Source organism: Dreissena polymorpha, chromosome 4, assembly GCF_020536995.1.
Source record: "Dreissena polymorpha isolate Duluth1 chromosome 4, UMN_Dpol_1.0, whole genome shotgun sequence".
Classification (NCBI taxonomy): domain Eukaryota; kingdom Metazoa; phylum Mollusca; class Bivalvia; order Myida; family Dreissenidae; genus Dreissena; species Dreissena polymorpha.
Window position 1 is genome coordinate 5,737,389 of NC_068358.1, and position 27,934 is coordinate 5,765,322.

The window sequence follows — 27,934 nt, forward strand, 5'->3', positions numbered from 1 at the left end:
CCTTGAGCTCGTATTACACGGGTATTGATCGTTGTCAACTCAACAAATGTGTTAAGTGCTGAAAAATTAGACTGAGAAAGAATAGAATCTGTATTCTGTATAACAGTTTATCCTACAACTTTACCATTTCTTAAATTAATATGCAAAACTATTTAAGCCATTGGAATATGTGAAATTGTAACCACGTAAAAATTCAGTAGTGTATTGTCACTCCTATTTATGTAAATCTAAATCAAGATTTATATCACCGCAATATGAGTAAGACGACGCTGTACACAGCATTATTTTAAGTAGTCATTAGTTGCGTTTCGAATAAGTCTCTTTTGCAATAAAGATCGCATCTAAATAGCGTAGTATTGATCCGGTTCGGCTTCTATTGTTTTATATGAAGACATGTGTTCAATACAAAAGGCAACTGCTCCATTGATATTAGCTAATGGTTTGATATCTATCCACTTCTAAGTGATGTACAGAACGTACAACAACAGACGGAGTGATATTGAGCGATTTTTTATTTCGTTGTCTAGTTTTTACAGTGCATTGTTTTAGGTCAGACAAAAGACATAGCACTGAAAAAAAACTTTTCACATATTTGGGCAGATATTAAAGTTTGTCATTAAGTGCTTTATACTGATAAATGTAAACATTGGATCTAAAAAGCTACAGCAAAAAAAAAGAATAAAATTGAAGAAAAAAAGCAACCCTCAACTAGGCTCGAACCACTGATCCCTTGAGTAAAAGTCAATCGGCCATCCGTGCTCATACAATGAGTGCTGTATTTTATACTTTATATAAGCAATCCTCGTAGTGTCGCACAATTTAATTTCAACAGCACTCTCAAAATTATTCAATCGTTTCGCGTTGTAACGCTTTATAATTTTATGGTTTTTAAATCGTCAAAAGATGCATATAATCACAGGTCGATGATAAGTGGGTCACGCGAGTTGCGTATCGTGTTATTTCTTAAAAATTTACCCAGTATTTGGAAAAATATTGCAAGACATGTACATGTCTAGAAAGGAAATTCATTTATGCGTCGAATTAGGCCGAGATCGTGATAATCGCTGCAAAATTGATGAAGTAATGGCTGTTCAAAGCGATACACCCTGTTTTCGGGTTATTTCGAGGTGAATACCTTGTTATATATATATATTTGATAGTGACATTTTTTTTTTCCAGAAAAAGTAGATTTTTCATTAAAATATGATTATTTATCATTCAAAATGATGTTTTCACTAATTAATGTCATAGCCACACGCTAACCACCTGTGCATACAATGGATATTTTAGAGCATGGTAAATGTTCAGTATTACTGTTTCCTCACGAATATCATAACTAAACCGAAAATTTGCGAATCTAAAACATTTTTTTTATTTTGTCAATTAACAAAAACGTGAAAAGGTCCCCTTAAGATGGTAAAAGCAAAGACAGGTATTCGTTAAAAAACCACAACATACTGTCGTTAAAACTCAATACATTACAATTTACAACTAGCAAACTTCTGAAGCAGATTTTACCGCATTTCGTACGTTTAAACACAAACCTCTTACGCATTAAATAACATAACTACTACAAAATACTGCTCAAACGGATGTTTAAAAAGAGCAACTTTTCATTCCTTAACAAACTGTTTACTAGCTATATAAGTTATACCTTTTTTACCCCCAAAAAAGAGTGAAAAACAATAAATAGATACAAAAATGTTATATCGCTATAACAAATTGTGTTTTCAAAAAGAGGGTAATGTGCAAGTTACATAAACATTGAAAAACACGGAGCCTTCGGATATTCCCGCATTTGAATTTTATATGAAAAATCTTCATGGTGTATTGAACTTTGTAAAAAATCAATTTTCCTTTCCAAAACATTGCTTCTTTAATCGCAATAAAACGCTCATTGCCTCGCAACAAGGTGGTGATTGTAGAATTGTTGTTTGATCTTGGATATTGATTCCATGTCATGCAACTCGCATGGTCGGGTTGATAGTAGATGTTGTCACGTTCGTTACAAAAAGGTGCGTTAAATGCTCCCTATAAAAATGTTAAAATGCCATTTACACTTTTACTAATTTGGCGTGGAAAGGGGCTCACGAAAATTATGATTTTGCCTTCGTTGATTTCTGGAGTTGTGTTTTATCACAAATCATTCCCGAGCCTGACGATTTCGTCCAACACGAAGTCCATATCTGAGAACGTGGAGTCTTTGTTGGCGGTCACCATGCGGAAGAAGTTCACGCGGCTACCCTCGGGATTGTATGTGATCATCATACTTCCGGCTCGCATCATCCGCTCCTTAATGGTCTGGGTGTGTTTGCCAATCTGCTCCCACCATTCGGGTGTTTCATCCTTCTCCCTAAGACGCGATGGAATATACCAGAAACAGACGTTCGTGCACATGGGCTTCATGATCAATCGGAACCCCTCGCTCTCCCGCTTCTCAACTTGGGTGGCTAGGTACCTGCAAATGCACACATAATGTCAAAAACGATAAACGATAAGTTTGGCATTCTAAATGGCTACGCCCTAAACTAAATGCAGACTCAAAAAGAAGTTGATATATCTTATACAGTAAGCCATCTGTGTACTTTTATTCGTTTTTTTTTGTAGAGTGTGCCTTATGAGTTATGTTAATCTATGGTTCAACACGTATAAGGTTATGAGCTAGAGGGCATCTGCTAAATAAACCATTTGTAAATAAATCTAATAGCGCCCCCTACCTGGAGAGTTCAAAGATGTGTTCCACGTCCCGTTCCATTCCCTCGTCACCGATCGCCTTCCAGGCCAACCAGAGCTTGAGCACGTCATTGCGGCGCCCGCACTGCAGAGACATGTCGCCGGTGTCGTAGGACACGTCGTAGTGTTTGTCGCTCTGAAACAGGTATTGGGCCTTGGCCGAGTGGCAGTTCATCAGGAGGCCCTTGTGGTTCGTAAGGATGATAGAGCACTGCTGTGACACGCCCATCATCTTGTGCGCGTTCCAGGTCATGGAGTCGGCACTGGAAAAGAAATGCGTACATCTCATGAATTTCAAGTCTCCAATTACATGCCCACGAATATCTTTGATTTAACTCTTAAATACTTATTAACATATTAAATAAGGTACGACAAGTTAAGCAAGCATCTTTTTATGTGAGAAACAAATGAATGTTTGCTGGCGATAAGTTTATCGCAATAATCTTTTAAATGTGAAACATTTGTAATTTGTAATATCATTATATGAGTTTATGAGTTTACAAATTTCAAAGTTACACACACTTACTTTTCTATTCCTTCAAGGAGATGTCTGTATTTCCTGGTCAGGGCAACACTGCCTCCCCATGCGCCATCCACGTGAAGCCAGAGACCATTTTGTTTGCAGATGGGGGTAATGTGGACAATAGGGTCATAAGCACCATACACTGTAGTGCCGGCGGTCGCAATCACCATGAATGGTTCCAGACCCTAAAATGAATAACATTACGAGTGTTGTATAACTATATAAAACTATTGAACGTGATTTGCTCAAAAAACAAACAGGTTATGATAATCCAATGTTTCGATCAAATTGATGCTGTTAGTGCACAGTATCTAATAAATAACGAAAAGGTTTGCAACGGACAATTAGGACGCAATAACAGCGACACTAAAATCAATCAACGAATCAAGAAACGCAATTCAAGTTTGACATTTTGTCTGCTGAATTTACCTCTGCTCGAGCTCGGATGATTTCGTTCTTGAGTTCGTAGCACAGCATGCAGCCGCCTGTGTCCGTCCGTACCAGACGAACATTGTCGGAGCCGATACCAAGTGTGGCCGCAGCTTTCTGGATCGAGTAGTGGCACTGAAAAATGATCGAAAGCATATACGCATCGCTTTCTAAAAAAGGATCTAATGCATGTACGTAAAGTGTCGTCCCAGATTGCCAAGTTCAGTCCGCACATGCTTATCAGGGACGACATTGTCCGCTTATTGTTTGTTTCGTTTAAAGGAAGACTATTTAATCAAGTTTATGCGGAAAGTGTCGTCCCTGATAAACCTGTACGGATTGCACATGTTAATCTGGGTTAAGACTTAACGAAACTACATGTAACTCCATTTTCTTAGAGCGCGACTCATATTATTTGAACCGTCGATCAATGTCCGCGTCTTGCATGATCAGATCATGTCTGAGTCTATTTATGAACGGTTGGCAACAAATCGATCCACTGCCAGGTATCTGTTTATAGCCTCTAGAGTCTCGGATCGTTATGTATTGATATATTAGTATAATCGGTTTATAAACATGTTAAATATAAACATGTTACACGTGTGTATGCATTAAAGGGGCCTTTTCACAGATTTTGGCATTTTTTAACTTATTCATTAAATGCTTTATATTGATACATGTAAACATTGGATCGTAAAAGCTCCAGTAAAAAATCAAGAATAAAATTAAAAAAAGGAAAAGAACATTGCCCGGAGCAGGTTTCGAACCAGTGACCCCTGGTGTCCTGCCAGAGTCCTGAAGTAAAAACGCTTTAGCCTACTGAGCTATTCCGCCGAGTACACATCCCTCACGTATTTTATACCTTATATAAGCAATCTTCGTAGTTTCACAAAATTTAACGACAAAAACAGAACTCTCCAAATTATTCAATCGTTTCGCGTTGCAACGCTTTATAATTTTTAGGTTTTAAAATCGTCAAAAGATGCATATAATGGCTATATTAGACCATGGTAAATGTTCAGTATTACTGTTTCCTCACAAATATCATAACTAAAACGAAAATTTGCGAATCTGAAACAACTTTTTTCAATTTTGTCAATTTACCAAAGCGTGAAAAGATCCCTTTAATATTTGTAACATGTGTTTACATCAATTTTAAAATAAGAACAAATCAATTGATTTTATTAACGCATTTATGTTTGTAACATATTTGTTACAATGGATCTTTTTTCTGAGTCAAAGAATGACAAACTGATGGTATGTGTACCTGGTCACTTGCAAACACGCAGAGCGGGCGACTGCACGTCATTCCTTTTGTCTTCAGATGTGGAAACTTGTAGGTGGCGGGCAATATTCATAGCGTACAGGTTACTCATGGAACCACCGGGCGCAAATATGGCGTCACCATTCTCGAAACCGATGAATGCAAGCATTTTGTTGTAGATTTCTCTTTCCATCAGAGTGAAAACTGGGGCAACTTCATATGTGTACCTAAACATGAGAAGGCATACGTTTACAGCATAGCATTAACAATATGCCATACCTCGGCTAGCAGGTTAATAAAGGCGGTCTAGTTCCAGGTTATTGTTGCAATGTTGGGCTTAATCAGTTGTTTTTGCCCCTCCATCAATAAAGTCCATATTGGAATAAGTATTGCTTGCGCAACTGCGTTCGTGTATGATATAACGGGATCAACATTGAAAGTTGCTAGTTACTGTAGCCTCGACTTGGGCATTGACTATCACCGGGGTACACAGCCCTTGGAAAATGCACCAATTGATCAATGCAGATAGCATAAAACCAGAAGAGTAACTCACAACCTGTTCAGGTTTTATGCTATTTGCTTCTAAGTAGCATCTTAGGGCTGAAAATGGAACCTTTAAAACTTGAATACAGTAAGAGAGGTCTTAAATTTAATGTTACACTACGTCTAGCGCGATTTCTGCCATCCACCTCACTCCCACCGTGGACAATTTTTCGTGAGCGTGGAAAATCACCGCGATCGGAAGGTGTTTCCATCATGATAGATCGCGTTGACAGTGGCTGAACACCGCGGGCGTTATCGGGAAATCGATCTCACGGTGGACCACCATGATCGCGATGGACCACCGCGGCCTCGGTGGTTCGCGGTGAAATACAGGTAAATGTGAATGAATATGTATATATCGATATTGCAGACCGTATAATTTTTGCAAAGTACTAGAATGTTTTGTTACATTTGTATGTAAATTTGTGTACATTGTAACTTGATTGTTAACAATCGTCATTATTTTCTATAGTTAACCCTATAGTTAACCCTGAATTCCCCTTCATGCAGCGCTACTTTATATATGACAATGACCAAACTTATTGTGCTGTCTTGCACTTTCAATTATAGTGATTGATAAATGTCCCATAAGCAATGTTTAATATTATTAATATCACTTTTATACGTAATAACATGTGGAATTTGGGTACACTTGGTATTATTGCTAATACCAACATCACACGTAATAACAGGTTCGATTACGGTCAGCGCGCAAGCGTTTGAGAGCGTTATTCATGTACCGAAAAACCCGTTATAATTAGCTGATGTTCTTTATAAACGTATATTTTTTGCATTCGCAGAATAACTAAATGACACAAACCCCTTATACAAGTGTCATATGGTGTCAAAAAGTCCATAAAAATAATCCGGAATATCGCGTTAATCTACATGCAGTATAGGCAATGAAGCCATTTTGGTGTTAGCTTGTCTAGGTTTGCTACCCGCTGAGCCACGTGATTAAGTGGGCGGAGCGATCATAGATAAGGCGTCATGTCAATTGTCCTCTCTGGGCTGAATCACGGTGATGCGATGTGGATGGCAGAAATCGCGCTAGACGTCGTGTATTGTCTAAGGGACTACACAAGCGTCAATGTGCATTAAGGATTAAAACCTTAAACTAAATGTGAACACTCACATGCTGGAATTGAGGGCCTCTGAGCACCAGGCGCCTGCTATGGAATATTTGCTGAGTCCGCCGAACAGCTGATTGAAGAATCGGGGATGAGCTGCAATTACAGAGAAACAGTTGAACGATACTACACACACAATTAACAATTTAAACATACACGTGTTTGTACATTTATCTAAGTCTTTTACAATCATATTAGGGGTTTACAATAAAAATGATATCCTAATACACTTTAAAATCAGTATAAGTAAGAAAGGTCCCTGCATTATAAATGAGCCGTGGTCTGTGAAAAGGGGGTTTAATGCACGTGCGTAAAGTGTCGTCCCAGATTATCACACAGGCTAATCAGGGACGACACTTTCCGCTTTTAAGATCTTTTTTTTGTTTACAGATAGTCTCTTCTTAAAAAAAGTCCAGATTATGGGGAAAGTGTCGTTTTCAAATTAGCCCGTGTGGACTGCACAGGCTAATCTGGGACGACACTACGCACATGCATTAAACCCCTTTTCACAGAGCACCACTCAAATAAGGCTTAGGCTGATTCCGACACACCTGTTTTGACACTGTTTTTAACAAACACTTCGACAAGATTGATCAGTTTGTTGGTGTCGACACCTTGTTTGCCGATTGGGAGATCCACGAGGAGTCTGGAAAGCTCGTTGGGTTGGCGGAAATCACACACCACGCTATTTAAATGGACGAAACATTTATTGAGTAACATATTATGAAAGATAAAAAGCTCGAATCGGCATTAAGCTTATGTATGTTTAGTGCGGTATACTTATTCAAAAGATGCCCCAATTTTTAACTTTCGTTTTCAATTTGACCTTTGATCTCTTGGATTTGACTTCAGAGGTACGGACATGGGGAAACGGATATTACACGTGGGGGTGTTACACGTGGCAAGTATAATAGTTTAAAATTGTAAAAAACCATCAATATTATGCAGTTATTGCTAGGTCAGGAATATTAAATTTGACCTCCAACTGACCTTTACTTTTGAGGTTCAGAGATGGGCGTAACAACCGATACATAATCTTATGAGGGTTTACATGTTGTGATATGTTCTTTTGAAATCCATCAAAATATGGCTGAACTATTACTGAGGCAGAAATTTACGGACGGTTAAGTTATCCCACAGATGCATACAATGCGACTGGTATGCAGCCTTATTCGACTGGTATGCAGCCTTATTCGACTGGTATGCAGCCTTATTCGACTGGTATGCAGCCTTAATCGACTGGTATGCAGCCTCATTCGACTGGTATGCAGCCTTATTCGACTGGTATGTATTTGAATGGGGTATAACAACAATGACGTGATGTCTATCGCAGACAAACATTTTAAAGAAATGTTAAAACTACAAAACATAACAAAACATAGCAAGGCCAACATAATAGGTTTCAAATAGTTAAGCAATACTTATATAATATAGTTGATCGTAGAAACACAAGCTAGGTCTGCACGATACCAGCACCAAAGATTGGTAAATGTAAACTGAAGTTATTAACCTTAACAACAAGTTGGCTGTCTTTATATTTTAATTGACAGCGACATTGATCTTGAAAAAAGGTCCAAAATGCCAACCTAAGCTAGGTTGCCATGTAATGTACCTACAAACAAAACTTCAATTCAATATGTAACTCAAAACTTTAATCATAGAGTGGTATCTATATTGCTATTTTTAATACCAGTGACCTCGATTCCACATGACCCAAATATTATACCAAAAGAGGTCTTCATACAAACGTGCTATATAACACGTTATATCACGATGATTCAATGCAAACTAAGTTAATGACAAGAAATTGAAAAGAAAACATCTGTTTGATTCCGATCGCACGTCCGCCATACATCAATCTAATGACATTGCGAACGGGGTCACGCTCTCAGTCCCCAATGTAGGAGCGTTTTTAGACCTCCCACAAATACACCAAGTACTAATTCTACCCATGAAACGGACTCAAGAGCGTTTAAATAAGCCTTTGGCTTCCAATACAATCGAGCTGAAATAAATAGCATGTAACTTAAAACCAGGATTTTTACATTTGTTTTATACCTAGTCAAAAATACACGCATATCAATTTATCCAATATGACGTTTATTTACCTGTCTCTTTTTGTTTCGTCAACAACTACTTCCCGAAACATGAGATCAACCATCTTGTACATAAAATCAAGACCTTTCCGTTCGGCAGGAGCGTTGCCAGTGACCACGTGACTCTCGTTGCTTGAGTCAATCAGAGAAGCGTTTGTCTTCAATATCGACACGTGGTCGGCATCATCTACTTCCTGTTGCCCAGTCTTTTCGGAGTCTGCCTCAAAGGGGCAATAGTCTATCGACTGCATTAGCATATCTTTTTCGTCGGCATCCAATATGTCCTGAAGTTAAAGAAAGCCACAACACATTTTTTATTTTTTTATTTTTTTTTGTAATTTTTTATTTGCATCATAAATAGTTGCAATGCGAATCAAGTAAGAAAAATGATTAAATTTAGAATATAGGATAGGAAGGTGTTTATTTCTATCCAATACGCCATATTAGGACCATGAGGACAAGATAAATTCACAATAAAATTACATGTACCAGAAACGAAGGCAATACAAAATGCAAAAAACAACAACAAACAATACACACACACGCCCACACCCATACACTCACACCTACACACGCGCGCATGAATACACCCACTCCCATACACACATGCCAACACTCATAAGTAAACTAAATATACATAAAACGTACATAGACAACACAATTGAACGGCTTTGAACGCGAGTTACTGTCAATTAGCTAACAGTTGACGACGCACACTTCATAACGACAGAAGCCGGACAAAAATACGTGTTCAGATAAATCCACTATATTGTATGGCGTAACTCGAAACCACGACACAATACCTATACTTTATGGCGTAACTCGGAACCACGACACAATACCAATACTGTGTGGCGTAACTCGGAACCACGACATAATATCTATACTGTGTGGCGTACCTCGGAACCACGACACAATATCTATACTTTGTGGCGTAACTCGGAACCACTACACAATATCTATACTGTGTGGTGTAACTCGGAACTACGACACAATAACTGTACTGTGTGGCGTAACTCGGAACCACGACACAATACCTATACTGTGTGGCGTAACTCGGAACCACGACACAATACCAATACTGTGTGGGGTAACTCGGAACCACGATACAATACCTATACTGTGTGGCGTAACTCGGAACCACGACATAATACCTATACTGTGTGGCGTACCTCGGAACCACGACACAATATCTATACTTTGTGGCGTAACTCGGAACCACGACACAATATATATATACTGTGTGGCGTAACTCGAAACCACGACACAATATCTATACTGTGTGGCGTTACTCGGAACCACGACACAATACCTGTACTGTGTGGCGTAACTCGGAACCACGACACAATATCTATACTGTGTGGCGTAACTCGGAACCACGACACAATACCTGTACTGTGTGGCGTAACTCGGAACCACTACACAATACCTATACTGAGTGGCGTAACTCGGAACCACGTTACAATACCAATACTGTGTGGGGTAACTCGGAACCACGACACAATATCTATACTGTGTGGCGTAACTCGGAACTACGACACAATAACTGTACTGTGTGGCGTAACTCGGAACCACTACAGAATACCTATACTGTGTGGCGTAACTCTGAACCACGATACAATACCAATACTGTGTGGCGTAACTCGGAACCACGACATAATACCTTTACTGTGTGGCGTACCTCGGAACCACGACACAATATCTATACTTTGTGGCGTAACTCGGAACCACGACACAATATATATACTGTGTGGCGTAACTCGAAACCACGACACAATATCTATACTGTGTGGCGTTACTCGGAACCACGACACAATACCTGTACTGTGTGGCGTAACTCGGAACCACGACACAATATCTATACTGTGTGGCGTAACTCTGAACCACGACACAATACATGTACTGTGTGGCGTAACTCGGAACCACGACACAATACCTATACTGAGTGGCGTAACTCGGAACCACGATACAATACCAATACTGTGTGGGGTAACTTGGAACCACGACACAATATCTATACTGTGTAGCGTAACTCGGAACCACGACACAATACCTGTACTGTGTGGCGTAACTCGGAACCACGACACAATACCTATACTGTGTGGCGTAACTCGGAACCACGACACAATACCTATACTGTGTGGCGTAACTCGGAACCACGACACAATACCTGTACTGTTTGGCGTAACTCGGAACCACGACACAATACATATACTGTGTGGCGTAACTCGGAACCACGACACAATACCTGTACTGTTTGGCGTAACTCGGAACCACGACACAATACATATACTGTGTGGCGTAACTCGGAACCACGACACTATACATATACTGTGTGGCGTAACTCGGAACCACAACACAATATCTACAATGAATACTGTGAGGCGTAACTCGGAAACACGACAAAATACATATACATGTACTGTGTGGCGTAACTCGGAACCACGACACAATACCTATACTGTGTGGCGTAACTCGGAACCACGACACAATACCTATACTGTTTGGCGTAACTCGGAACCACGACACTATACATATACTGTGTGGCGTAACTCGGAACCACGACACAATGCTTATACTGTGTGGCGTAACTCGGAACCACGACACTATACATATACTGTGTGGCGTAACTCGGAACCACAACACAATATCTACAGTGTATACTGTGTGGCGTAACTCGGAAACACGACAAAATACATATACTGTGTGGCGTAACTCAGAACCACGACACAATACCTATACTGTGTGGCGTAACTCGGAACCACGACACTATACATATACTGTGTGGCGTAACTCGGAACCACGACACAATGCCTATACTGTGTGGCGACCTCGGAACCACGACACAATAACTCAGAACGACAACAGTGATAAAATTCAGAAAAGTATTTTATAAAGTTTATTCCTTTTTCATTCCTTATATAATAATAATAAAATGATAATTATACGATGTTATTAAATGTTATATTAAGTCTCCAAAAATATAATTTCAAAGCTCTTAACAACAATTTTCTATTTTAATTTAATGAATTCAGCATTAAGTCTAAATGTTCTGATACAAGCCATTTTAACAATTGAGCTGAACTTTTTGTGCGAATACACATTCCTCTTTCATATTAAATGGTTGCATTTATTTTTGTCTCTACAAACATGCATTGTCGGTCACTTCCATAATCAATAATATACATGTACATAATTTATCCTTATTATAATATTACACAAAAATAGTCGGCATTTTGTTTGAAGTCAGAAGTACTATAAATACATTGTCGGTCAAATTCATATTAAACAATACATTTAATTTAATCCCTATTATGCTATTACACACAAATAGTCGGCATTTTGTTCGAATTCAGAAGTTCTAAACATACAATTTTGAACTACTATGTGTGAGTGTATAAGTGCCTCGGTGGTCCCAACACCCCATGAATAGATTTTATAAAACTGATATGATAGACTTGATGACCTTTCTAAAAAAATCGTGGTATTTATCGGTCGTGTTACAATATTTTACAAAAGACCAAAAGACAAAGGCCTATCAATTTGTCAACTCGTGCCGCAGCCAAAATTACCCTCCTTACAATAATTACACATACAGATCGTTCAACTGTGCAAGTTTGGGCAAGATACAGACACTGTAGTTAAAGATGAAAGTTGTCAGAGCCGAAACTATTTTCTTTACGATCATCTACACATAAAGGTCATTAAACTGTGCGATCATCTACACATAACGGTCAGTGAACTGTGCACGTTTGAGCGAGATCCACTCAGTAGTTACAGGGATCAAACCTCAGACGGACGAACTGACAACTGCGAAACTTAATACCTCCGACTTGTGGCGCCATGAAAAACTATATAAAAAATTGCTAGCTTCAATATTGCAGAAGTGACATTACATTAGCAATTTTGACCCATATATTTGACCTTGAAGAATGAACTTGACCTTTCACCACTCAAAATGTGCAGCTCCATGAGATACACATGCATGCCAAATATCAAGTTGCTATCTTCAATACTGCAAAAGTATTCATAAAATAAGCGATTTGGGCCACATATATTTGACCTCTGACCTTGAAGAATGACCTTGACCTTGACCTTTCACCACTCAAAATGTGCAGCTCCATGAGATACACATGCATGCCAAATATCAAGTTGCTATCTTGAATATTGAAATACTGCAAAAGTGTACATTAAATGAGCGATTTTGACCCATATATTTGACCTTTGACCTTGAAGGATGACCTTGACCTTTCACCACTCAAAATGTGCAGCTCCATGAGATACATATGCATGCCAAATATCAAGTTGCTATCTTCAATATTGCAAAAATTATTTCAAATGTTAAAGTTGGCGCAAACCAACCAACAGACCAACCAACAGACCAACAGACAGGGCAAAAACAATATCTACATCTACGGTATACTCCCGAACAATCAATCATGATTATAATTGGGAGGCAATATGTCTACTATAGTGGGGGACATAAAAATACATGAACATAACAAACTCATTACATTAGAGCTTGTTAATCATTATGTCTACCATTAATTGGTCAATAATACATTAGAGCTTGTTAATCATTATGTCTACCATTAATTGGTCAATAACAGAAATAAATACATATTTTTTATCAAATGCTCATTGGCAATAAAACTTTTTCATTGCGACATCACTTGTAATTGTTTGGCACTACGCGTTCGTCCGCGTTTGAGATGATGTTACATTAATGGTAACTTGAGCTCGATCGGCCATTATCGGCTGTATTATAATCAATAGTACATTCCAAGGTCATAAAAGTGTCCCTGACGCCTTTTCCAGCATCACTGCCCAGGCTATAATCAATAATACGTATATTTCCCCATTAACAATTTTTATATATTCGGGAGAGTGTTTGTGAGGGGGGGGGGGGGGGGTAAACAACAAGGAAGAGAATTATATTTTCACTCAGAAGCCAGCGAGATGAGAGGACAAAAATCACACGGATCTAGAACGTTATGTGAATTCATACGACAGATGAACACCTTTGGAGAAAATATTTACAATACATATACGTATACTTGTTTATCTAAATATGTATGACTCGACGCTCAAATAGACATGTATTATCATACACACAATTTATACATACATGTATGTTTTACAAGATAATTTGATCGCTTGACATACCGACTCGAAAGGAGAAGTCTCGAGGATGCAACAACAAGGAAGAGAATGATATTTTCACTCAAAAGCCAGCGAGATGAGAGGACAAAAATCACACGGATCTAGAACGTTATGTGAATTCATACGACAGATGAACACCTTTGGAGAAAATATTTACAATACATATACGTATACTTGTTTATCTAAATATGTTTGACTCGACACTCAAATAGACATGTATTATCATACACACAATTTAGACATACATGTATGTTTTACAAGATAATTTGATCGCTTGACATACCGACTCGAAAGGAGAAGTCTCGAGGATGCAAGATTGCTGCAATTTCTCCAACGTTTCTGCATTAGCCATGACCTACTGTGGTCGTATTCCTCGAATTACTAGAAAACGTAATGAAGAAGATACTTGCACTTGTAACGCAAATAACTAAAGTTTAGACGTCTTTCTGATCTGCATCAGGAATTGAGCTTTCAGTTTTAACAATTTTACGTGACTCGTATTGCCGCACATCACTTAAAATGTAACGTCTTCAATTAAAATCCAAAAACGGAGCGGTTCTACAGTCAATTTTCAAATCCTGTTTGGTTAACTATCATCATGAATCTTGCACCTACGATCTTGTCGGAATAATAATTGCGCGCAGACGACACTGTTCTTATTGAGCGACTGTAGTCCGCTTGAACAATCGATATATCGATGTATCCTGCTTGAACCAGATCGTGTTAAATACAGGGACACTAGAGCGTAGTTTTACATTCTAGGTTTAGTTTTTAAACGCAGTTATGTACTGAAGTTATTGATTTTCACATCATAGGATTTTATTTTATGCTTTCCGGTGGTTTATAGAGAAATATCAGTGAATTAAAACTGATGATTTCACTGTTAAAACAGTGAAAATTATCTGTGAAAATTATCGATAATTTTCACTGTTTTACCGGCACTATTTTTTTTACCCCATTGTGACCCCCACGCATTCTTCCACCAAAAAAGCGAGAACTCTTCGATGAATATTAATATCAACATACGGAGTAACTTCTCTTGAACATACATGTATGTACACACTGTCAGCGTTATTTACGCTATAAATAGACTCCGCATATTTATACGACAACATGAAATAAACAAATTGTGTCATCATATGATTATTTATTTTTTAAATGATGTTATCGGTGTTTTTTTCTTTTCACTTGATATGTTTTGCATTGTAAATACAAAAAAGTTATTGTTTAAACTTTAACGTTTGTTTTCTTGTGAACTATTTGCAACGCTTATTGTAAAAGCGGTAATGATATTTTGGGGCGCCCAAAGGGAAATTGGTTTGAACGGATTGGCAAACGTATAAAAATATTAATTTGTGACCATACTATATAGAGGATATTTGTTGGATTGGGTGGAATATCGATTTTAATTCACGAGTGATCATATAAAATTATATTTTTACGAGTGGCGCAGCCGATTATCTTGTGCGAACAATATAGCGATTGTGTTTTTCGCTCCAAAAAAAGACGGGAAAACAGACTTATTTTGTGTTTTCCCGTCTTTTTTTGAGCGGAAAACACAAGTTCTGTTTTCCTGTCTTTTTTTGGAGCGAAAAACACAAGTTCTGTTTTCCCGTCTTTTTATTTGGAGCGGAAAACACAAGTTTTGTCTTCCCGTCTTTTTATTTGGAGCGGAAAACACAAGTTCTGTTTTGCCGTCTTTTTTGGAGTGGTGATGTAACCATAGTGCCACCGTAGTTGTGTATTGAAGTTGTTGATTTTTTAAGCTCACATGAAACGTGCGCATGATTAGCTATATGGATTTCGTCATGTCCGTCGTCAACCCAAAAGTCCGCATGATCAGTTATGTGGATATCGTCATGTCTGTCGTCCGCCTCACAGTCCGCATGATGAGCTATGTGGATTTCGTCATGTCCGTCGTCCGTCCCACAGTCCGCATGATAAGCTATGTGGATATCGCCATGTCCGTTTACCGCCCCACAGTCCGCATGATGAGCTATGTGGATTTCGTCATGTCTGTCGTCCGCCCTAAAGTCCGCATGATGAGCTATGTGGATTTCGTCATGTCAGTCGTCCGCCCCACAGTCCGCATGATGAGCTGTGTGGATTTCTTCATGTCCGTCGTCCGCCTCAAAGTCCGCATGATGAGCTATGTGGATTTCGTCATGTCCGTCGTCCGCCCCACAGTCCACATGATGAGCTATGTGGATATCGTCATGTCCGTCGTCCGCCCCATAGTCCGCATGATGAGTTTATAATTTGTGGATTTCGTCATTTCCGTCGTCCGCTCCACAGTCCGCATGATGACCTATGTGGATTTCGTCATGTCCGTCGTCCGCCCCACAGTCCGCATGATGAGCTATGTGGATTTCGTCATGTTAGTCGTCCGCCCCACAGTCCGCATGATGAGCTTTGTGGATATCGCCATGTCGGTTTACCGCTCCACAGTCCGCATAATGAGCTATGTGGATTTCGTCATGTCTGTCGTCCGCCCCAAAGTCCGCATGATGAGCTATGTGGATTTCGTCATGTTAGTCGTCCGCCCCACAGTCCGCATGGTGAACTATGTGGATTTCGTCATGGCCGTCGTCCGCCCCACAGTCCGCATGATGAGCTATGTGGATTTCGTCATGTCCGTCGTCCGCCCCACAGTCCGCATGATGAGCTATATGGATATCGTCATGTCCGTCGTCCGCCCCACAGTCCGCATGATGAGTTTATAATATGTGGATTTCGTCTTTCCGTCGTCCGCCCCACAGTCCGCATGATGAGCTATGTGGATTTCGTCATGTCCGTCGTACGCGCCACAGTCCGCATGATGAGCTATGTGGATTTCGTCATGTCCGCCGTCCGCCCCACAGTCCGCATGATGAGCTATGTGGATTTCGTCATGTCCGTCGTCCGCTTCACAGTCCGCATGATGAGCTATGTTGATATCGTCATGTCCGTCGGCCGCCCCACAGGCCGCATGGTGAGCTATGTGGATATCGTAATGTCCGTCGTCCGCCCCACAGGCCGCCCGTGAGTGGATATCGTCATGTCCGTCGTCCGCCCCAGAGGCCGCCCGTGCGTACGTTTGCCCGTCAAGTTCTTTTTGCCCGTCAAGTTTGTATTCAAACGACATGTCCTCATTTACAGCTGGGCGGACCCTAAGGAAACTTCACAGACATGTACTTGGGTGGTCATGTTTTTTCAAATCATTCCTTTCCATTGTTAAGTTTTGTCACGAGCCCCAAAAAGTGTCTTTTTTTCTAATGAATACTGTGAAAATCTCATAGGAAACTTTATGGGAAAAAGTTTTTTACATGGTATATAACAGGGTTTTCGTTTAAATCCTTCCCCTGTGGTCAAAACGTGCCACGCCCCAGGGGTAACCAGATGTTATTTACCTATATCTGGAAAACAATTAACAATCTTATCTGAAGCAGTAAAGTCCTCGGCTACATATTTGGTATGAAGCATCATACAGAGGGTTCTAAAGGTTTGTTCAAATCAAACACCAGGGAGCAACAATGGCCAAGCCTTTAACAAATATTCTTATTATACAGCGGGCAGTTTCAGACTTTCATATTTGCCATGTAGCATCACCTTCCTTTCTGAAACCGCAAAGCGCATGACCTAATATTTAAATTCTAGTATAATATTGAGGTCCTCTATAAAAAAAAAGAGATTGTCAAGTAATATCGTCCCCTACCGGTAAAAGTCCACTATTGTCAGTATTTTTATATATTATTTGTTGACATAGCAACCAGAATTCTTGACGTAGGAACAAAATGAACAGACGTGCATAATCTCCATATTGCCATCTGTCCATGTTTTTAGTTTCATGAAAAAACATGAAGAACTTTTAAAAATATCGCAGGATCCAGAAAAGTGTGACGGACTGACAGACAGACTGACGAAAAGAGCGCAAACCATAAGTCCCCTCCGGTTTCACCGGTAGGGGACAAAAACACATGCCGCCATTAGGGGCGGGTATCCATGATCATCAAGAGGTCCTATTCAAAGTGTGTTCATAGCACGATATAGCGTGCTTGGGGCGGGTATCCATGATCATCAAGAGATTCTCTTCAAAGTGTGTTCATAGCACGATATAGCGTGCTTAAACTGTGGGCGTTCTTCAGTTATGACGATATGCATAATTGCAACTCATTTCGGTTCATGATGTCCATGATGAGGAAAACATAAATCATATTAAGACATAAATCGTCATAAGGAATAAATCAATCTTCCTACGAAATGAATTAATCGTCCTTGGGAATGTAGTAAGACTAGTTTTCTCCATCTTACCAGCTATTGCCCTTTAAATATGTATAATAATAATAATAATAATAATAATAAAAGCTTTATTTACAGAAGGTTACACATAAAGACAATGACACATTATACATATTATGCAAGAGTTGATCCCTGAACGCTACTTTATGGTGTACGACTGTGGAATCCGTACTATTACGGGTATAATAAGTAAAGCTTCATACGGAATACATAAATCTTCCATATTCATATATAATACATATTATGTCATAATATATTCCTTAAAAATAAACAAATCTTTCTTATAAGTGTATACATATTCTAAAGCAATATATAAATATTCAAAAATAACTCTATATTTACAACATTCGTCATATTATAAATATCTGCTTTTTACTTCATATCCAAATGTATATGAGTCATGCACAGGAAGAAATGCATTAAACACATTTAATCGCAAAACCTCGTATAAATACCGGTAGTTAATATCTTGCTGTTCTCCTAATCTGGCAAAAAGACTTATTTCACTTATGATATGACACGTGAACATTTGTTACCAGACCTTGAAACAAAAATGTGGCAGAACAATTCAAAACACGAGTTGTTTAGCTGACTGAGTCAACCAAATATGTGTTAAAGTTATTATAAACTATTGTAAGTAAGCACGTGTCTTGTATCGGATGTCGTTGTCGACAGGTTAAAACCCGATGCGTTGGTCTTATGTATGTCAAGGCTAACATAAAGATTATTTCAGTACACGAAAACCAACATCTAGGCGAATTAGAGTAAAGTCGATACATCTTTTTTTCAAGGATAAAAAAAAACGTACTGGTCGTCCTTTCATCCGTGCGTGCGTCCATCCGCCACACTCTTCCGTGCGCCACTCCTACATTTTGCATTCGCTTTTCGTCATATGTGTACAGAATGATTAACAACAAGTGCTACTGTGCAAATTGTCTAGGTTTCACGATGGACATATGTTTAGGGAGTTATTACCATGTGTTTCAAATTACGTTTAAAAGCTTCTCCTCTAAAAAATTTCTCGCGATTTTCGTCAAACTTGTACATAATACACGACTGTTAATCACGCGCGCCACCTCTTTTTTTAGATGCATACATAAATGAGCCAATGCTACTTCCGAGGTGATGCTCAGGCCTGGATATTTTGAAAATTAACGGATAATTTTACAGGGAGATTAGTTTTAACGTTTATATGTTTTTCAACATATTTCGCATTATTTTTCGGCGTAAGCTGCATAAGCCAGCTTTTCACTCTGACTTGACCTTTGTAAGTGTCCAATAAAATTCAAATAAAATGTCCCGCGGCTAGGTACGAATGAATACACTTCATTTATTCCATTGGCTGATTTGAGTATACCACCAGAACATTGGAAACATATCCGCGTCTTTGTACCACTGTTTTACTGTATGAAACAATTTTATCTCTAATGAAAAGGCTTAATAGATAGAACAGTTTCACACTCAATTCTCGACATCAATACAGTTTGTGCGTACACCTTTTATTTTCAGAGTATTACCAGCGCAAAAGCGTTTATACTCAAAAGGCTATGTTCTCATATTTAGTACTTACTTCCATATTCCTGTCAACATGTTAACATGTAAAAGTATAAAGAGCAGTGGAAGCGAGGCCTCACTTTAAAGAATTGCATTTCAACCCGCGAGGTTTCGGGTCAAGTCGCGGACATTCAGAGTTTATATACAGGTCATCACCGGAGTTCGCGGTCAGTAAAATAATCGTTATATAATAAAGACGCTATCCGTGAACTAGGTTACCTGGAATTTTCTTTAGACCAGAAATATGTTAAAAGAAGATATTCAGCAATATAATTATGGTATGTCAATAATAGATTCTTAATGTGTTTTCAACAATACAATGATAAATATTATTTTTAATAAATTTAACAATAATTATTCCACCATATTGCCTAATGTACTAAAGTGATATTATGAGCATGTAACAGTTTATAGGTGTCTATCGCAACCGTTGATTATTTTTGATGTTTCTACTTCATATACACTTATAGTAATTAATGCAGCATCAACATACTAAAACAATATACCAGAAAGAGAAAAATAATGCATTTGAATATTAACCGTACTTTCGTTTGACAACTGATCATGCGTTTACGAGTTGAACCTAAATTTAGTTTTAGTGCAGATTTGTTCATACGACACAAAGACACAATATTGTTTTATGGATCATTTCGGCTTACAGGACTAGGTGGGTCACGTAAGAATATCGAATATAAAATATATTTTTATAAACAACTGGTAGCAAGGTGAGTTGCAGATAATTGATCAGTAACCACATTTTAACTAACTATTTTGACCTGTTAATTCTTTTCAGCTCAATTCAACAGTGCAAAATGCCCATAATATCACTTTAAGCATGAGCACGATGATTCTCGATACTGTTAATAATCGAATCAAATAGCAATGCCCGACAGACCACTAAAACAGGTTTGTTCTCGTGTGGCCGGTTGACTTATATGTTTAAATTTCACTTCCATTCTTCTTTTGGTTTTCTGTTTTGTATCTATAGGTTTATGACCAGCAATATGTTATAATGTAAAATAAGCCGCGAAAACTCCCCGTAACATCCCGTACTGCGTGTGATGCAGCTAAGAACTGCACAGAAAAAGACATTCGCTATCCTTGATCTCATTCATTAAACTATTTACGCCGTATATCTTTTTTAAAGATATTTCTTGTTTTTAATCCGCCAATGGAGTGCGATTCATCGATGATAAATTCATCCAAAGATGTACAGAAACATACAATCACAAGCAATTTGGAAACGTGAGGACCTTTATAAGTTGTGACATGGTAGAATTCGTAAAAGCAAATCGATGTATTTTGCCTGTGTGACGAGCAAATTCCCAGCCAATTAAAACATAAAACGATTGCTTTGAACCTGTCAAAGTGAATGCGTGCACAAAGACATCGGTTTCTAGCCGATCTGATATCTTTGCATCTTTCAAAAAGAGATGGAGCCAAAACCAAGGAGGAGGCTCTCATATTAGGAGGTGGCGCCAATGCACATTTAAAACTCTTTTAAAGTGAAATATTTTATGTTATGGTTACTATTATGTTTACAGGACTTGCATTATTTTGTGTAAGTTGACATTTGGGTCAAGTGCGTTTCTAATTAGAAAAAGTAGTTTTCTAATTATGTATCGATGGATTTAAACGTTCGTCTTTATAAGATAAGAACATTTTACAAAATGTATTATACAAAAAGGACCGAGCTATCATCATTTTTTTGGAGATGATAGTGGAAAAAACATCATTATATGATCCTAATTAAGATTCGTTGACCTTGGCCTTTAAGTAAATTAAGCATTTGGATTAAGGAACACAAATCATCGTTACAAGTAGAAGTGTTATCTTATACTTATTTCGTGAATTATCATACTGTATACAAATATTGCTGTCGATGAATTATTTTGATAATGTTGAACATTAAGTTATTGGTTTTATTGAGTATTATAAATTTGTGGTATATATCGTACACTATGTTTTATTCATGTTGGTGACTTCTTAATTGAGTTGATCACTTATAAATTTAAAATCAAAGCGCTGAAGGCTCTGAAATTGTTCGCTTTTGCATAATTTAAGACGCAACTCATTTTTCAAAATTAATCGAAAGTTTGAAATGAACACACGCCATTTAAATTTATCAAGAGTGTGTCATAACGCACGAGTCGAGATTTGTGTGTACTTTTTATGTTCCTATTTATTGCATAGAGATAACTTAGACAAAATAACAACAACATGGCCCTTTTTGGACGTTCTGAAAGCAAAGAAAGTATGATGTAAATGGTAATGAGAACTTAACATAAAGACAATTTGCAATCACCATCATATTAAATAAATATTGTTGGAATTGTTGGACTATCAAATAGCTATCTCACTATGAATATAATTTCATAATGAAAATTCCCTGTACAAAACTTTTGATTTTTGACACTAATTCAAAGTATACAATTAGATAATTGATGAAAATAAATAAAAAATAAATCTGCGAGCAATGCTTTTACCTCACGAATTAGGAAGTCATAAAGACAGCCCTATTGACCCGTACTTTGTTGTTAATGCATTACTTGTTACCCTTGCAGTTCACACGGTGTCAACAACTCTGACCTAAACATAGGTATAGAGCACCAATGCACTTTTTCGGCATAGCTGTTTTACCCAGCTTTTCACCTTAAATGGCTTTAACATTACGCCAGCAGACACGCATGAATATTTTCGAACATTTCATAGGCTGATTCGAGATAAAACCTCTGAACGTTGGCTACATCACGGTGTCGGTGCTCAGCGCAAAGGATATAGCACTGTTCAGTGTAAGGAATTCCGGACTTCTCTCTGTATGTTCAAACGACACAAATTGTGGCCCAGTTACAATTACGCGTTAAATACCATCTCGCAGAATTTCAGGGTCAGTACTCGTTCACTAAATCGTCCGAGGAATATATAATTGACTATCGATAAACACAGTTTTGCTTTCAAGATGAGAAAACAAACATTACCGAAATAGTATTGTGTCACGATAAGAATAAAAATCGTTTGATTATCCAACCACAAATGGTTGCCGTACTCGGTCAGCACGTCTGGAAATCGTTCCTGAACGCCTGGATATGATGCTCTTATTTACTAGTTTGTTATTTTGAATTCAATTTTGTATCGAAAAGCATTGTGCTAAAATGTGCCATTTTCAATTCGCAATGAGATTTTAAATTACCCTCGTCATGCGAAAATGGGTCTTATTCCATATGCGCCCATTATGCGAAAATTGGTATTATTCCATATGCGCACATCATGTATATAGCGTACTCAGCCTGCGCATCTCTCTGTCTGGTTAAGAGATACATAATGAGACCATAACACGCTGAGTGATTTTATAGCGAACAGCATCACCTCTGACCAGACTACGCAAATGCACATGGTGGGTTTAAGATATGCTGGCCGAAACGCATAAGACTCATTTTCGCATGGCGCGGCTATGAAAGTGTGATTTAAATGTGTCGAAAGAAAACTGCGTTTAAATCGAATATAAACGTACGATATATTTCGATAGTGAAGAAATATACTCATTATAACGCATGTGAGGATACGTACGATATGCACTCCCGTTGTATATTTTTTATTTACTTACACTAATGTGCGGTTTGACAATGATAACACACATTTCATGCGGTGAATATGTGACCTACAAGTGAAAAAACAACAACAATAGTTATGTTTTCAATTTATTTATTTAGAAACGTAAATTGCAAACTGTATTTCAAAGTCAGCATTTATTTCTTGTTATAGTTAGTTGTTTTGTAAAATTCGGTTTCAGCGATTATAAAGCATTTTTGAGGTTGTCTATAGTATACCTGTTGTAATTGGTGAACTCTTGTTCAACGTTTTAAAAATTGAGAACTGTGAATATAAACAAGCTTAACCTTCTACTATTGCATTGTTAGCTACTATACGTTAAGTATATTTACCGTACCCGTTGTACATGTAAGTAAACTTAAGAGTACCCGGGGTACATGTAAGTAGAACCCGAGCCGACAATGACAAATCGAGCTTCATTGATACATTCTGCATTGGCGCCATCTCCTATTATTAGCGACATCCTAAGCATTGGCTCCATCTCTTTTGGAAAAATGCACAATTATCTACTACGTCGGAAAGAAGCCAATATTTGTGTGCATGCAGCAACTTATGTATGTTGTACGCAATCGTTTGATGTCGTAAGCGATTTAATTGGATGGAAATTTTTTAGTCACACAGGAAACAAGAGGCACAGGAGGACCTGAATCGCTCTACCGGCTGGAATCAATAGGGCTCAAGCCCTTGATAGTATGAACAATCTTAGTAAGTTTTAAAAAAACAGACCCAAAATGGGAAATTTAACGCATAAACAAGAAGAAACGTAAAATTAAAACTTCAAATGGCTCCTTTTGAACAATAAGTTGGACAAATTTTCTTCACTCTCAATGGGGTTCTGGCCCTTGATGATATAAAACATCCGTTGAAGTTTCAAAAGGACAGAACTTGATATGTAAACAAACAAGAAATGTGTTTGTCGGAAACACTATGTCCCCTTCTGCGCCGCTTTGAATTTATTTTGTTTGACCTTTGACCTTGAAGGATGACCTTGACCTTGACCTTTTACCACTCAAAATGTGCAGCTTCATGAGATACACATGCATGCCAAATATGAAGTTGCTATCTTCAATATTGCAAAAGTAATGGCAAAATGTTAAAGATTTTCATTTTTTCTCAAATTCAAGGGGAGATAATTCTTGACTTATAACTCCGATATTGCTCATTTTCAATAGGGTTTGACTCATCATTCATATAAAGACACTGTGCAAGTTAGGAAATGATTGGATGAAAACTGTGGACTTAATTGCGTAAACAAGCCTTATTTCACAATTTTCTCAAATTCAAAGGGAGATAATTCTTGACTTTTTACTCTGATGTAACCCATTTTCGGCCAGAAGAGCTAAAAATCATGGAAATGCTTGTTAAAACTCCACCATGCCACAACTTATAAAGGTTCTCACGTTTTTAAATGGGTTGAGAATGTATGTTTCTGTACATTTTTGGATGAATTAATCTTCGCTGAATTGCACTACATGGCCCGATTTTTAAAATAATGCGAAATTAAACAAAAATTAAATCTAATCACCCTGTAAAATTATCCATGAAATTTCAAAACATCCGGGCATGAGCGCCACGTCTGAAGTTGCATTTGCTCATTTATTAATGCATCTAAAAAAAGAGGTGGCGCGTGTTATTGCATGCATGTGCGCTCGTAAACTACTAAACTAACCGTGTGTAGCAAAAGATTGCCTTAGTCCGGGTAAACAGAATTTCGTTATCTATGACAGGATCTCGGTTAGCACACCCCCGTCTGCCCAACCATCCCATATTAGTAGAATTGGAAGGGATATTATGATTAATAACGTTATTTCAATTCGTATTCCCAAAACAAACAAAAAAACTATTCCTTATTTGTCGTGTTGTTCACAATCAAAAACATATTTTGCTGACAATTTCAATCGGCAAACAAAGATGCACAATGGTCTTCACCAAATACCATGTATGCATCGCATATTAGCCTTGGCATTTCAGTTTGTTGTGATCGGTTTAGAGGTTTTTTATTGGCAACTTATTGGCAAGGGTTTTACTTTTTACTACATAAACACACGTTCGACAATATAAAATTTAGAATAGGGCAACGTGCTTATGGTGGCTTATTAACTTTAACAAATGGATGATAACCAAAAATACGTTACACATTCTTGTCTTAGCTACTGCACTGTACTGTTTTTGACAACGCTATGACATAATGTTTACATATCACAGGCAGTGGATGATAATCCACTTTACTATAGGTGTTATATATCTTCCTCGGGACTACACCGTCATTTCATTTCACTTCTTCTACTCATCTTATATAATGATTCCGAAGAGTTCTATTATCGAAGTAACGATTCCAATCCTCATAAACCTAGATGCCAATCTTCCTTGGTCGGAAACTTTAAGATTTGTCGCTTTGCCTATTTGCCTATTACACAGAAGGCAATTATATGTGCAAATTACTCGACGGTAAGAGAATGTACGATTGCTCAGCGTAAATATATGCTTATTTTCTATTTAATGTTCTTGACTCTTCAAGAGACCAGTTTCACATTACTACGACTGTTGCTATTTTTAGATATCACGTGACGCGTCGATTTCAGAACGAGGAGAATGACGATGATATTACATCAGTTGATTATTATTGTTATGTTCGGAAGATTCACGAGCACTGTCACTGGTTACAATAACGTCAAACATATGCATACAGGCATGTGTTTAGTACATAAAGTTATAAGTAATACTATAAACGATTAAACATTCTAACATCTAACTAATAGTTCAACGACATAATATTTAGTACCATTAGTGTATCTTTATGGATGTTATTTCATCTATATAAAAATACGAGTTACCCATGACCATCAAAGTAAAGGTGGTCTAAAGACTCGGCATTAATATTTAAACAAAACAAAGATATACCAAAGCTGTTTAATACTGTAACATAATTAAGCGTTGGGATGAAGTGTTAATTTAGATTTTATTCTGCTCAATAACAAGTCCACACAATTTCCAATTAATAAGATACATTCAGTAACTCTCAAGATGGTAAAATATTGAAGTCCAATAATTAACAGTACGGCGGACGGCCAGACCCTTACGGGGCTGCCCCGCGATTCACAATTACAATGAGAGCACCGACCCTTAATACTCAAGAAGATAATACATACCGGTATGACTTTTTGCGCCTTTGAACGCACAATACTGTATGAAAAGGGCGCTATATAAATGTGGTATTATCTATATATTATTTAATACGATGTATATGCTAGTCGAATCTCTACAAATCAAAATCTGGCTCTATTTTATACTAAATGGTTGCCTATGGATCTGGTAGCTACAATAAACTTAATTAAGTTAATCATGCAAAACTATCTTTACATTTGAAGTATGTTATACAATGATCTGTACATTTGGACTATAAGCCGTAAGTGTCGACCCATTATAATCCACGTATTACGTTACAATACAATACATAGCATTACATGTATATAAGTATATTTCTCAACGGTATGGGTGTGTTGATGTGTAATAGTTTTGTATGATCGATTGAACGCGTAAGAGGTGTGTTGAATAATTATAAAACAACGCACCATAAAAGGCGAAGTGCATGACACTATATACATGTTTGTTTTTAATTGGATAAATTGTCTTTTGTAGTGAATGACAATATTGAAGAATTATATAGACAAGTGAAAAAAAAAACGGACCTGATTCAGACAAAACTGTCGATGCATGCAAATTGATAACTCTTTATACGTTAATATAAGTGACAAAGATATAATAAATCTCTTATGTTTTTATTTTCGGAAACATTAGTTAACCCCGTTGTAGTCAACGATAGTGCTTGTATTGATAATGTTGTTTCGTACGCTACCGTACACTCTTTATAGGACTAGGACCTACTTAATAACGGAGTTTTCTTTTACCGACACCCGCTAAAAACGTTTAATGTTTAGCAGTACATTTTGGGTATCCGGACTTTCGTTCCGACGGACAATCGTTCTTAAGCTAATTTTGACAATGCACTTAGACGTAACGTCAAAAAGTCCGACTACACTTTGTAACATCAAAACGACGTCAAAACGACGTAAAAAAATAACAACTCTGCGTAAATTCAACACATGACGTTTGACAACGTCTCGATATATTATGTTATATTATCAAACTGCATTTACAACGAAAATGACAGTCACACAGTTAGTTTTTAACGAGCATCCTTTGACATGTTCATACATTCGAGTATTGATTTGTGTAGATATTCTGGCACTTTAATTGTATCTTTGCTACTGTCAATCTGTGCGGAAATGTATAAAATTGATGCTGCGGGAACAATTGCGTATGGACTCCTAGAGTATCTGTTTTCTCCGACTTTGTCGTAGTATAACCCAGTAAACACTTCGGTGTTCTGTGGTATTACCGCTCCCCACATGATCCTTGGTTACCTTTGTGGAACTAGATAACGGATGTGTTACCTTCATTAAATAATATTCACATAATTCATCATCAGTGAACAATGCCACCACTTGTCCTCCTGATACAAGTTTTTTTAACGGTTCCGCTTCAACAACCAGTTGGTCGGGAATTCGGACAGTCTCCGGAATCGTGGTGACTCTGCGCTTTTCTCCTGTGA

The 27,934-nt window shown here is 37.8% G+C and overlaps 1 protein-coding gene and 1 pseudogene across 4 annotated transcripts in view; both read right to left on the reverse strand.

Annotated features, from left to right (window-relative positions):
* The window catches only part of LOC127880012 (coiled-coil domain-containing protein 112-like), a 175,059-nt gene that overhangs the window by 65,206 nt on the left and 81,919 nt on the right, over positions 1 to 27,934 (reverse strand). The gene's annotated exons all lie outside the window — the stretch shown is intronic.
* LOC127880011 (cysteine sulfinic acid decarboxylase-like) lies at positions 1,349 to 14,628 on the reverse strand (annotated as a pseudogene).